At 38.1% G+C, this 14,698-nt stretch overlaps 1 non-coding gene across 1 annotated transcript; it reads left to right on the forward strand.

Annotated features, from left to right (window-relative positions):
* Positions 1 to 867: 867 nt before the first annotated feature.
* On the forward strand, positions 868 to 975 carry LOC122274843. Its single transcript, XR_006228385.1, has one exon. It is a non-coding gene; the product is annotated as a small nucleolar RNA R71 (small nucleolar RNA).
* The last annotated feature ends 13,723 nt before the right edge of the window (positions 976 to 14,698 follow it).

The following is a 14,698-nucleotide window of genomic DNA, read 5'->3' on the forward strand; positions in this document are numbered from 1 at the left end:
GGGATGTGTAAGGACTTATCACTTCTTGTCATAATGGCATGAACTTCTTTTAAATTTTTTTGTGCCATATGCTGACCTTAGGGTGCAGATTGAGCTTGAGAAAGAAACTTGCCACGCTCATTCACACTCAAGAAGCTCATTATCTTGGATATATGACTCTTTATCTCTTTGTTTTCTTCAACAACCTGCATAATCAAAGATTCAAACTTTTGATTAGTTTTACTCTGTGCCTCAATAAAAGCATGCAAAGTGTCTTCTAAAGGACTCCTAGAAGATGAAGGTGCATGATATGGTGCAGGATATGATCTAGGGGGTTGTGCAGGCGGCTGGTTTTCAGATTTCCAACTAAAATTGGGCTGATTACGCCACTCAGGATTGTAGGTATTAGAGAAATGTGTAAAAGGCTTCTTGTACATAACTAAGGCATTACATTGTTCCTCATACATCCCTCTCATCTCAGCAAATGTGGGACACTCTTGGGCAAGGTGATCTACCCCGCCACACACAAAACATGGTCCAAAAGACTCTACATGATTAGCCACGTGTGTTGGCTTTAAGTCTTTATTCTTCAACACTTCTAGCTCCCTAGTGAGCATCTTAACCTTCGCCTTTAGGTTATCTTCTTCCCTGAGATGGTAAATTCCACCACCATTTAGGTTTCCTGCAGGTCGTGACCTATTTGTGCTCTCAGTAGCACTAGGTCCAGTCCAAATGTGAGCTTTTTCAGCAAGCTCAAGCTCATTGAGGTATTCTATGGCTTCATCAGGATCTTTTTGTAAGAACTCACCATTACACATCATCTCCACAAATTGACGCTCTCTAGGTGTAAGTCCCTCAAAAAAATAGCTCACTAAGTGCCAATTCTCATACCCATGGTGAGGACACATACTCAATAGCTCCTTAAATCTCTCCCAAGACTGATACAAAGTCTCACTGTCCTTTTGTACAAAGGTGGAGATTTGTCTTTTTAAAGCATTGGTCTTATGTTGGGGAAAGTATTTATTAAAAAAGACCTGAGTCATCTCATTCCATGACCCAATAGATCGTGGTCTCAAAGAGTATAGCCAACTCTTAGCTCTATCCTTCAAAGAGAAAGGAAAGAACTTAAGTCTCACAATGTCATCAGTTGCATTTTGACTATGAAAAGTCGCAACTACTTCCTCAAACTCCCTAATGTGCACATATGGATTTTCATTTTCCAAGCCATGAAAAGTAGGGAATAACTGTATCATCCCTGTTTTAAAATCCAATTGGCGAATATTAGCTGGAAACATGATGCATGATGGTGTGGCTGTGCGTGTAAGGTGGAGGTAATCCTGAAGGGTCCTAGTGGGTTGATCTTCATGTTCACTCATTTTCTCAAAATTAGAAGAATTATCAAACAAATGATCAGAAAAATTAAACTCTGACTCTAACACAGGTCTACAAGCAAATCGACCCAAGGCGTCTCTATACCTATACATGCAAGGTAGAGAAAAACCCAACACTAAAAAAAAAAAAAAAACTACAAAAAGAAAAAGAAAATAAAAAAAAGATGCAGCAAGCTAAAATAGGGAACGAAGTTACCCCCTTTATAAACTGTTGAAAAGAAAAACTATCTCACAATTCTTCTACCGTCTCCCTGGCAACGGCGCCAAAATTTGATTACGCCCAAAGAATAACGCGGTAGTTGTAGCACAGCTTTGGGGTGTCGATTCCACAGGGAGACAAATTAAAAGAATAGCAAGAGGAACAAAGAAACTAAAGAAAAAAGATTAAATAAGTAATAGAGAAAAAAGATTAATTTTAAATGTAAATTCAAGTGAAACAAAGTGATTAACAGAAAAAGTACTCAAATTTAACAAACAGTAGAGCGTCGGGAATCCCTTGCACAAATCTGGTATTTTAATTATTCTTAATTCATTGGATAACTCAATTAGGAACTCAATTCCCGCAATTCCCAATCAGAAGGTACGTCGGGAATCCCTTGCACAAAACTGAAGCGAACGGTGGCCATGGAAGTGATTTTCTCCTCTCTTCAGATCTACCTCTTGTGCCTCTTCCTCTCCTCCATTTCGTGCTAATGATATGCTTATATAGGGTAAGAAAGAAACCCTAATGTCCTCTTGATTTTCGCATAAAAAAATCGCCTAAATTTTAGGACTTATCTTGGCAGCCATGTATAGCCTTCAGGAGTTCGAATTTGGAAATCCTTATTAGAGATAAAGTTATAGCCCTTTAAGATAGCTTTCCAATTCATCAAGAATCACATCAATTGGATATATGAGTAAAGAGATACAGTCAAAACACTAAAGTATATCCAGACTGTCTCCTAGCGAATTTCGAACTTGGACTTCTTGTGGTTTCATTTTGTGATTTTTTTTTCTTTTTCTTTTCTTCCAAATTGCTCTCAAACCCCATGAATGTCCTCCTTTGAATTTGACTGGGCTTTACTTGCTCTTTTATAAACTCTGAGATTAGACATAAAAAAACTACTTAGGAGTATCCCAACGTAAATAGAAATTCAATTTAAGAATACACATTAATTCTTATAATTTCTATTCACATTTTAGCATTTTAGTCCAATAATAGAGTATATAGAGTGCACTTTCGCACACTCATCAGGTGGCCAAATTTGTGGGCCTTGGTGTGCCTCAACCAAGTGGGCTTCAATTTGGGGTTTAAAGAGGGTTTGGTTAGGGTTTGAGATGCTATCAAGTCCAAATCTAATTTTTCTTGGCCCAAACAAATTTTCAAGGTTTAAAAGGTTGGATAATGATGTCATAACAAGAATTTGAGAAATTAATAGCATGTGGAAGTGATTTAATCAAGTGATTAAACACAATGCTAGAAATTAGATCAAAGAGGGTTTGAAGGCCAACTTTAGGGTTTGGAGAAACCGTTTAGGGTTTCGGTTTCAACCAAGTTTTTGGGTTTCAATTGGATTCCAACCATTTAGGCTTTCACTAGGGTTGAAACCCTCTTTGATCTGGCTCAAAATGGTTGATCAGATGAAAAACGTTTTGCTTAGGTTACATGATCTCACACCTTGATTTCCTTCATAAATTCATCTAATGGCTCCTCTTTGTGCCAAGTGTCTAATACTATTCACTATGTGTGGCTAAGATGTGATGTCTCCAACTCCCACGTATGAACACGTGAAAATCGAAGCGTCGGGATGATGACAACACAGGTCAATATCTTATCGCCAAGTGCCAAGTGTGTGTCTACATACAACAAGTGTACAATAAAATCACGCAGTGGATAATAAAAGTCTTATAACTAAGTACCAGAATTTTCGTTTAAATAAAAACTCATTTAAACGACACATAATAAAATATTACAAGTCTCAAATATAGTTTTAAAACCAAATTACAAGACATAAAAACTAGCAAAGATAATTTTTGACATAAACAACTCTAAATCAAAACTTTGGTGGAGACGCCTCCTTGGGCTCAGCCTCCTCCTCCTCAACATCTGCATCAAAATCTACGGTACCAAAATGGTGCCACAGGTAAGTAATAATCCAAACGCCACAAGATAAAAATATATTAAACTCAACAATCTGCATGAAAGAATGCCAAATGCACATATCCCGCAAATTCACATTTTTGCACGCACGCCAAAAGTCTCATTTGGCCCCAAAAACAATTTCCTTTCCAACTCATGCCAAAAGTCACATTTGGCACAAATCCAAATTCAATTCAATATCCAATTAAACCGAATGCACCATGACCTCCCCTAGGGGTCATCCGCACACCCTGACTCCTTCGTCACAACACGGGTAACGACCATGCATGTGACTTCCTAACGAGTGATGCCCAGTTCCGCACCCCGCGCGTACGTAGCCAAGCATCCTCTAGCCCCCGCCAGCAGAGGGGCCACGAAGTCGATACAAGAGCGTTACCATCCCATCCGCTCCCGTTGTCACCCAGCGACAACCCAGGGGATGTCACTCAGTCTATTATGCTCTTGAGTGACCAGAGGAGCTCCACCAAGTTAATGTCTCATCTCGGCTTGGGGTCATGATACACATGTACCCGAAGATTCATTTACACTGATAAAAACTAGTTTTCTCAATTTAATACATGCACATGAATGCACCATGCAATGCACACCTCAAGACACAATTTATCCAACAAATCACAACATCAACAATAACCAAACAACTCTGTCCTTAATCCATCCGACCCCCGACTTGTCGGACTCAGTCCGGAATAACCAACCAGTCAATGAATTTATTGTAAAAGCAATAATATATTTAAATCTAAAATAGAGTTTGAAAAATACTTACAGCCCTATACAATAATTTTTGAAGGATCAAGAAGCTGCAAACGGCGAAGAAAAAGCAACGTAACAGTGTAAAAGCACTGTAGCCGTGGGTTATAAAATACCCACTTTTGAATGGGGACAAACCAAGACTTGAGATTGATAGGGAATGACCTAGAGGTGTTTATGAAACTAGTGGACTGAGAATGGGCCGTGGGTGGCGAAGGAAATGGCGGTGAAGCGAAAAACGGCAAAAACGAAGATGAGCTCATGGGGGTTGCTCCGGCAAAGGATCGGAGCTGGAAATAGGTGGTTTATGACAGTAAGAGGTAGGTGATGATGTGGTGAAGAGGTGATGGCCGGAGGTGGAACGACGGCGGCGAAATGGCCCAAACACTGTGTGGCTTGGAGGAGCTCGTGGCGGCTAACGGTGGCTCGGATGGAGGTGAAACTTGGTGGGGAGGTGTGCCGGCCGGAGGGGAAGATTTCTGGGTGGGTGGTGTAGGTCACGGCAGTGGCAGGCGGCGGTGCTGGGCGGTAGAAGGCAAACGGCGATAGTGAGGAGAGAGAGTGTCGCGCGTGCACGGGAGAAAACCAGGAGAGAGAAAGAAAGAAAGAAAAAGAAGAGAGAAAAAGAAAAAGGGAAAAAGAAAAGATGTGGAAAAGAAATGAGGTCTAATCCTCAACTATGGAGTCCAGAAACTAATCCGATGAGAACAACTTTAAAAGCTATAAAACGAATAAAATAATTTAAACACCACATCAAGCTAAAATATAATAAATAACTAGTAAAAACTAACAACTAAATTTTAAATCTAAAAACAAACTAAAATAAATTACACAGCAATTTAAATTCAAAACAATAATTTAAAATAAAAGAACTAATATTTTAATTAAATTAAAATACTCCTTCAGTGAAAATATACGTAAAAATGGGGTATCACATAAGATCTTGCCAAGTGTCCAAATAAAACTTCTCTAACCTAATTTGGACATTCCACACTATGATTTTGAAAACAATGCACTTAGTACGCTTATCGAGGTTACTATTTACTCAAAAAATGCATAGTAAACTTAGTACAAAAAATTCTAAATATTCATATTAACCTACAGTGAAGATCGTTTACCAAAACTCAACCCTGAAGTGCCCATAAAAATAAATTCATAGTTTCAAACAGCGGTTTTGTCCGAAATTATGAAAATGGGTTATTGTGCTATAAAATCCTAAATATTCAACTGAATCTAGTGGCGTAAACTATAACATATTTTGATATTTTTAACTAGCTCAAACAAATAAAATCACATTTCTGGCACCATAGTGAGTGATAACACTGACTATATTGACAGACTAAAACATTTGTGATTAGTCGATTTGTGAAAACTTATGGAGTTTCCATGAGATTCTTAAAGTCTATAAAAATTTCACCATTTAATTTCTAGCGGGCTGTTACACCACACCTCTCCTCCAAACCTTCTCTTGAGTCTTGAGAGCATTTTTCCGCTTTAGTGAGCAATAGAGTGAAGCTGAATGAGGTTCTTGAGAGTTCTTAAGTGAAGTTGTTTTGGGAGCTTTAAGGGCCATGATTTATGTAAGTAATCTTGGCCTATCTTTTTTTAAGTGTTAGAATAACATGTTAGGCTTTAATTTTAGGCATAGGAATGATATTTTGAAATATTTTAATTAAGGTTTAGCATGCTAATGTCAAACCAGATCGGATTTGATGTTTTGAAGAAATAAATTACTTTGGGTCAAATTTTTAGCCATGGAATGACTTGATATGATTTTATATTACTCATAAATGTCTTAGAATGAATTTTGAAGGTTTAATTTTGAAGTTGGATGCTTGCCATAACTGGCTACAATTTTATCTTATGTTGATCATATAACATGTATCGATTTTGATTAGTTTATGCTTAACTTATGGAAATTTTGATTATTTTACCTAAACTTGAATATTTTGCATTTAGAAAATTCTTGTGATTGGGATAAGAATGAAAATACTTGATTTGATTAAGTTTTGAAACATCTCTAGGTGAATAAAACTTGAAACATGAGGAACTTTCGCAATAAGAGAAAGTCTCTCATTACTGTTTCCTAGCTCTGGCTGAGGAGTTTGTCTCTTGCTATAGGCAAGTTTGTCTCTAGTCCTTTGACCTAGGAGAAGAGGTGCAACTTTCTGGTTCTCATAAGGTACTGTAGTGAAATAGCTTATGAAATAGTGGAGAAGTGAAGTAAATTTTGATTGACTGGGGCAAAACAAAAGGAGATCTTGATTGATATCAATGGTGATGTTGTGGTGCAGAGGAGGGGTCAGCTGAGTTTGGTTGGATTGGTTGTGTCTGAGAGATCAATCAATAGGGAAGCCTTCAAGTCTATGATGGTGAAGGTGTGGAAGCCAAAAGGTGTTGTGGTTTTCAAAGAGATTGGTGAGAATATGTTCCTGATTGAGTTTCAAAGCAAATAGGACCTTCGAAAGGTTCAAAGAGGCAAGCCATGGTCATTTGATAGGCAATTGTTGCATCTCAATACTTTTTATGGAAGTGCAGCTACATCGAGTTCACTAAGGAATGTCTGTGGATCCAACTCCAAAATATCCTACTTGGTGGTATGACTAGAGATGTTGGGATGCAGATTGATGGTTTAATAGGGGATGTGATGGAGGTGGATGTAGATAGAGAAGGCATTGGTTGGGATCCCTATATAAGAGTGAAGGTTGCCATCAACATTATAAATCCTCTAATGCGTGGGATTAATATTAGCATGGGTGGTACCAAGACATGGATCTCTTTCCTGTATGAGAGATTGCCATCTTTTTGTTTTAAATGTGGAACAATTAAGAATGGAGTGTGTTATGCCCCCGAATTTCACTTGAGATCAGATGGACATTTGAAGCGTCAAGACATGCAACACAAGTTACCTGCCCCCCGTTCATGACATATAAGATGCAATGTTCTTAACATGCATCTAGCATTATGCAATATTCGCAAGGGATAATTTTATTTATTATTAGCAATACTATACACCAAACTAAAAATATCTCAAATACTTAAAACGTACCTCATACATAAAGACATACTAAACAACCATGATCACAACACTAATCCAAAATGGTTGTGATCAAAAGAGTGCTGGAGATTCAACTCCATAAGTATAAGCAGTAAACTGAGTTAACTATTATAGTATCATTGACGTCACACCATCGCTTAGTCAACCCTGCCCAATTGGCCGTTTCCTAGTTCTCCTTTAGATCATGTAACAAGATCTACCATTTGGTGGGGAATGATAGTTGAGACTACCACAGTGAGATTTGATTATAATTCTCAGCAAGTTAACAGAAAACTTCTACATAAGTTAATGATGTATGTATGCTAGTAAAAGCATGAATGTATAATTAAAGTCATAAATAAGCATAACATAACTTGACATACAATATAGCATAACTAACATAACTTAAACTAAAACATGAACTAATCTTGACTTGACATGACATGACATAAACTTAATCTGAGACTTGACTTGACATGACATGAACTTGATCTAAGACATGACTTGACATGAACTTGAACTTGAACTGAGACTTAACTTGACATGAACTTGAACTTGAACTAAGACTTAACTTGACATGAACTTGAACTTAACATGATGATATACAATAGATTATACTCCTTCATCATAGTACTCGGCAGTGCATAAACCTTGATTACAATACCAGGTAGCGCGTATCATCCTTGACCATAGTACAACTTAGCTGATAACATGAACTTAGAATCTTGTTCTTTAACTAATTAAACTTAACTTTATAGGTGCCACATGAGTCCCCTAGAGCCACGTGTCCCTGCCAATTACCATATCACAACATAGGTATTTGCACCAGTTATGAGTGCTTTGTATGTGCCACACTGATTGTGGACCCCAAGAGAACTGAAGTGCGGCTCCATCGGCATTAGTACCTGCATGCTTTGGTGACCAGATAGCTATGCCCCATCGATGTTAGGGGCTAAAATGCACATAGGCTTTTCCCCTTGATTTTTGTTGCAATTCTTCCAAATTTCAAAACTCATTATCAAACCAAATTTTTGCAACAAAGATCTTCCTATCCTAAGTTTAAAACATCCAATAAAATATGCTATTCATAAACACCAAACTACAAAAAAACTATGATTGGTGAGTGTTTGATAAGCACTAGCAATAGTTAAAATAAACACCACTAATCAATTAACGGCATATATTTACCAGAAAAACCAAACGCCGGTAGTGGGTGGTCGCTATTTATGCATTCTGGCATTTTGTTAGGGACTTTGGTCAAGTCCCTAAACACTATGACCGTCTAGCTCCGCTTCTCCTTAAGATGACCGAATGTGCCTTGTTCTCTTGTTTGGCTTTGCTTGAGTATAGCAATGAAGGGTTCTTAGGGTGACGGAGGCATGGTGTTTAGTGATGGAATTGACAGTGAATGTGGGTTGGGGTAATCTATTTGATGCTCTTGAGTAATGGTGCAATATGGTACAGATGTGGATCTCTCTTGATGTTGGCACCACATAGGATGAATTAGTGTTTTATGAAGTAAGGCTAGGGCTTATGAGCTGTAAGATCGAATCCTAAAAGGAAGGAGATGATTCAGGGTTTAAGGGAATTCGACTAAGACAAGAAAGGATGGTGATTTTAGGGTTTGAGAGTTTTTAGAAGGACTCCTAAAAACTAGGAATGGGAGTATGAAGGCTAGGTTAGGGCTTCCTAAAATGTAGGAAATCCTTATGGAAACTAGGGTTTCAGCTAAGCTTTTTGGAGGAATAGATCTAGGATTTTATGGATTTATGGAATAAGTGTTTAATGGGATTTGAATATGTGGAGGCTAAAATAGTTTTTTTTTTTTTTTGAGAGGTGAAGCACTGTTCCATTAATTAATAAAGTGGACAATTACAACTTTTAACCTGTAAAATACAAATCAAAAACTAACTTTTCCTCGCTCTCCAGCCCGCAAATTTCTTTGCAGCTGACAGGGTCTTGTCCAATGCCTTCAGACTAACAGTTTGAGAGACAGGCCTCCAGACTAATCATCTGAGAGACTTAACTCTGTCTTAGACTACCGTCTAAGACAGTTCACACAACTCCCCCTCCCATGGAGTGGAGTACAAAACTCTACAGACCCTCGGTCCTAGAGACTATTTCCTACTACTACTTAAAACAAACTAAAAAACCGAAATTACAAGAAAAACCTTAAAAAACAAGTGATACACTGAGCAAACTAAAAATACATGGGCTGAAGCCCAGCCCAGCCCAACAAAAGCCCAGCCCCTCGGGAGAGCACTTAGGGTTTCATCGCTTATTCCAGCTGCTCCCTCTCCGTGCTGTGTTCTCCCTCCAAGCAAGTGCAGAGACCACCAACTACAGAGTTCTCCTCCTAGCTCACGGCTCCAAACACAACCTTATACATTAAAGCAAAGCTGAAGGAGCACAACGGAGCCCTCCTCCTTTCTTTTCTATTGTTGTGCAGTACATGAGTTGCTATGCCGGCCACCACGGAGCACGGAGAGCACCACGAAGCCTTTCCGACGTGACCCAGAGTCGCTACTCGTACCACCAACTCTCTGTTCTTTCAAAACAGAGTAGCACACCTCTCATCGACTAGCAGCCCCGCCTCGCCTTATCGTCGTCAACCTTGCGCCTTCAAAACAGGATAGCCAGCCTCTCACACGCCGGGACCACCATACCTTTGTCTTCTTTGGCTACGGATGTTCCTCTCCTTAAGGCGGTGCCATAGCTAGAGAGCAAGAACCTGTCACCCTTAAGCCACCATAATCCTCAAGCACTGACTGGAACTAAACCAAAACAAGAAAACTAAAAAAATCGACAAAAAAGAAAATGGAAAAGGCATGAAAGCTAAAGAGGGGAGGGAGGGAGGAGCCGAGGCTCCCACCTCCCTCTGGGAAGGTTTTCTGAAAAGCTTTCTAGAGAGAAGGAAGACTTTCTCTCTCTATGCTGGTGTCCGGTGTCCCAATTGAACAAGTGGCTAAAATAGTATTTGGTACGTAGGAAAGTGCAATATTTGTGTATAGAATATATAAGGCAAAGGGAATGATGGAAATATGAATTAAGTGTTTGATGAATATGGATAATATGAATATTGGACTATGGTGGGTGTGATATGTGTTTGGAATATGAGAATTGATATGAGCAATAGAAAATAGATGAACAAGTAAGAAAACAAATAATCAAAAATGGAAGAATCTAGATTGAATGGAAAAATACTTCATATGATTGATAAATGAATCAACACCTATTCATGAATTGCAAGGTGTTGATCATCTGCTTAGGATTCACGAATTTCACCCAAGTAGCCCATGTGCCAAGCATCGAAAGAGATCTCAATAAAAAACAATCCGTCCTGTAGGAAATTTGCCAAAAGATGCAAAATGAAATGCTAAGGATCATATTTATAGTGGTTACATAGTTGGAAACCCTAATAGGTCCCTTGATAATTAAAATAACTAAAATAATTAAATAAATAAATGAAAGTGGTGTGGGGCCCATGGCATGCACTGGTGCTCGGGTGTGCATGGGCATTGCGTTGTGCGTGGCTGACATGGCCCAGGTAGGTGGCCTGGGTGTTGGCTTGTTGTGGCACGCCTACTAGTGTGTCATGGCCCAGACATAGGCTTGGGCATTGGTGCTTATGAGCACAGGTAGGTGCTATGCACTGGCTTGTCTTGGGCTAGGAAAGGGCCTGGGCATTGGGGCTGTTGGGTGCTGGCATGGGCCATGCGCCCGGCTAGCACTAACTGGGTTGTTGTTGTGCGCATTGGGGCATGTCATGACACGGCCCTGGCGTGCTGGGACATGTCACTAGCCTCGTCTTGGGCTATCAAGGGCATGTCATGGCATGCCTACTGCGTGTTGTTGAGTGTCAGGGTCATGGCCCTATGGGGTTGTCTTGGCATGTCAACGGCAGTGCCAATGGGCTGTCCTGGCTTGTCAGTGAATGTCAAAGGGCTATTTTGGCATGTCAAGGGCAGTGTTGTCAATAGGCTGTCATGGCATATCAGTGATAGTGTTAAGGGCTTGTCATGGCACGTCAATGACAGTGTCAAGGGGTTGTCTTGACATGTCAACAGTAGTGTCGAGGCATGGCCCATGGCCACTTTCCTTAGGCTAACACGTTTGCCCTAATGCCGAAACTTTGAAAACTCATTACTAGCATTTTTTTTACAAAGGCGTTTATAACTCCACCACTACTATGAAGTCTTCGTATTGTATAAATAAATGACATTTATTTAAACGTGGCACTAGTACATTACCGGTGAATTGTATAAATTAATGGCATTTATCTAAATGCTGCCACTATTACGTTACCGACGCATTGTATACATTAACGACATTTATCTAAACGCTGCTACTAGCACATTGTCAGCACATTTTATATGTTAATGACTCATTCAAAAATGAGTAGCACTAATGCTATCCCAAGTGCAGGAGGATGTCGTGTAATAATTAGGAATAAATTCCTAGATCGTCTCCTCAGGAAAAGTTGCTTAAAATTAAACTCGTTGAAAAAAATGTGAAAAATTTCACAAAGAGAAAATAAAATGATGGTATGTGCAATGGATGGAAAATGGTACTAGTCATGGACTAGATTCATGTTTTTAGATTTTGATTGTTGGATTGAAATGTGAAGGATTAATAAATTAAACTCAGAAATTAATAAAACTAAATTAATAATTAAACTAAATTAGAAAGTGATTGTCAAAACATGAACTGAAAATTGAAAATGCCCAAAACCAAGATTCTAGAATTCATCTTTGTAATTAAATCACAAATTCTCAAAATAACACATAACAATTGTAATCACTATTAAATGAAAACTTAAGGAAGTGAGAAAAATAAATAACACGAAATAAGTAAACAAAAAATAAATTAACCAAACTTCTAAGTAAAAATATCTCAAAAGTATTCTATAAACTTTAAACTGAAGTTAAATAAAAATAGAGAATGAAAAGTCTAGACGAAAACTTCCTTTCACTATTCAATTGAAATTCAAAACAACAAGGAAACAACTTCTCACGTATCACTCTTGAAAATTAATCTCTAAATCTTTAATAAAAACTCTAGAACAATTCCTCTACTCCCCACGTATGATGTTCAGAAAAATCAAAAACAAAAACAAAAGCTTAAAACCAAACATTTCTTGCAAGAAATTAAGGTAACACAATTAATGAGAACTTCTAAAACAATTCTTTTTGTTTTATGAAACAAACTAGCAATTTGATTAAAACTTCTAAAACAATTTCTTTTTGTTGCATGAAACAAAATAGTAATGAAACAAACTAGCACACTTAATATTAAGGTATTACTCTTAATGAAATAAAATTCTAGAACAAATCTTAATACACTTAATAAAAATGCTAAAACAACAAAGCTTTGAAGCCAAAAGGAAAAACAAAAATCCGAACGCAAGAAAGAGCCAACTCTTTCAAGAACATAACAAAGAAATAATAAAAGCAGAAAATTGTAAAATGTAAGTTGTAGTTGTGTGTTGTAAGTTGTAGTTGTCTAAGTTTTTGTTCTCTTTGTTGAGTTCGGACTGCATCCTTTTATAGCCGAACATCTTGGCTAGTTGCATCTCACATTCAATTGGTTTCACACTTAAATCTTGCATTCACACCTTATTTCGGCCACCTCTTGCATTCACACTCAATTGGTTTCACACTTCAATCTTGCATTCACACTTAATTTCGGCCACCTCTTGCATTTCTCCTCTCTCATTTTATTCAATTCTACCGTCCAGCCACTCTCACACACATATATATATATATATATCTTTAGATGGCTGCCTCAAGTTGGTGCTGCCCTTCCTCCAATCAATTTCATTTCAGCTGAAATCCATCTTCAATTCACACTTGGTTGAAAACTCAAGCATGTCTTAACACTTCAACAACAGCCGACTTCTCTTCCAATCCATCACATGTTCTCTTTCTATCTTCCTTCATTCGGCTCTTGTCCAATTCAATGGAAAGGAAGCAGCCTTTTATGACTTTTTCAATGTTAAATTTGGTGGAGAGCAGCAGCCTTCTTCTTCATATAATTTCGGTGGACAGCAGCAGCCTTTGATGACTTCTTCCTTCATGTCGGTGGATAGCAGTTGGTGGACAGCAGCAGCCTTCTTCTTCCAATCCATCACGTGTTCCTCACCTTAATTTAGCTGCACCAACCGATATAAGTTAAGCCAAACAAGCAGCCTTCCAATTAATGTATAATTTAGGTGGGTTGGAAATGAGTTGGTGGATTTATTTGAGTGTGAAAAGGGGATCCGTGAGTTTTGAGGGAAATGAGGGATGGGTTGGACGGCAAGTGGGGGCTAGGATTTGGAAGTTTGGTGGCTTGTTGGAGGGCAATGGTGGGTCATGGTTTTAAGTGAGCATGATGTGGGGTGATTGGTGTGGTCGTGTATGAGGTTAGATGGAGTTGGGAGTATTTGAATGGTGGGAAAGCTCAAGACAAAGTATGAACAAGGCATGAACATAATGAACCATGGTATGCACGAAAAATGGAGATGGAGATTAAAAAAAAGAAAAGAAAATACTCAACAACAAAATAACACTAAAAAAATTAGTTTGAGCAACTTCCATTCACGGATGGCAAGAAGTGCTTCTATCTTTTGAGGTTCATGGATTGAACCCAAAAGATGGAAAGATAGCTCAAGAAACTTTATGAACATGAAGAACAACAAAAACAATGGTACAAACGCAAATGATAATGGAAAGCAAGAAAAATTATGGACTAGAATGCATAGTAATCAATAGTTGGTAGAATTCAAGCAGAAATTCATGCTTTTAATCAATTAAAATCACAACTTTGATTTATCCTTATTAATCATTTTTCCATTTAAAACCAATAATAATGTCATGATGAATTTAAAATACATTGGTTTTAAATAGCTAAAATATGCAATATCCCAGCTCAATCAATTAATGACATTTATCTAAACGCCACTACTAGTAAATTTTCAGCACATTATATAAATGCTACTAAATATTTTATTCCAGCATTTTGTAAGCGCAAATGGCATTCCGTAGAATATATGACTCATGCTGCTTTAGGTTCTTTAAATTTTGTGGGTAGCGTAGCTACCGAGATCAATGCAGTCAATTATGTCTTTCTGAGAAATTGGTTAGCTACCTCTCATCTTGTTTTAGGATTCTTCCTATTCGTAGGTCATTTATGGCATGCAGGAAGAGCTCGTGCGGTTGTAGCATGATTTGAAAAAGGAATTGATTGTGATTTTGAGCATATTCTTTCCATGACTCCTCTTAACTAAGATAGGAGATTTGATGCTTGAAGTCGGAATCAATTTGATTTCATTATACATATTGGGATTCGTTTGGGTCGATTAGGTCATATTTAAAAAGTACTCCCTTCTTTTCATTTTCAACTCATTTATTTCTAATGTTTTTT

Source organism: Carya illinoinensis, chromosome 8, assembly GCF_018687715.1.
Source record: "Carya illinoinensis cultivar Pawnee chromosome 8, C.illinoinensisPawnee_v1, whole genome shotgun sequence".
In the NCBI taxonomy this organism is placed as follows: Eukaryota; Viridiplantae; Streptophyta; class Magnoliopsida; order Fagales; family Juglandaceae; genus Carya; species Carya illinoinensis.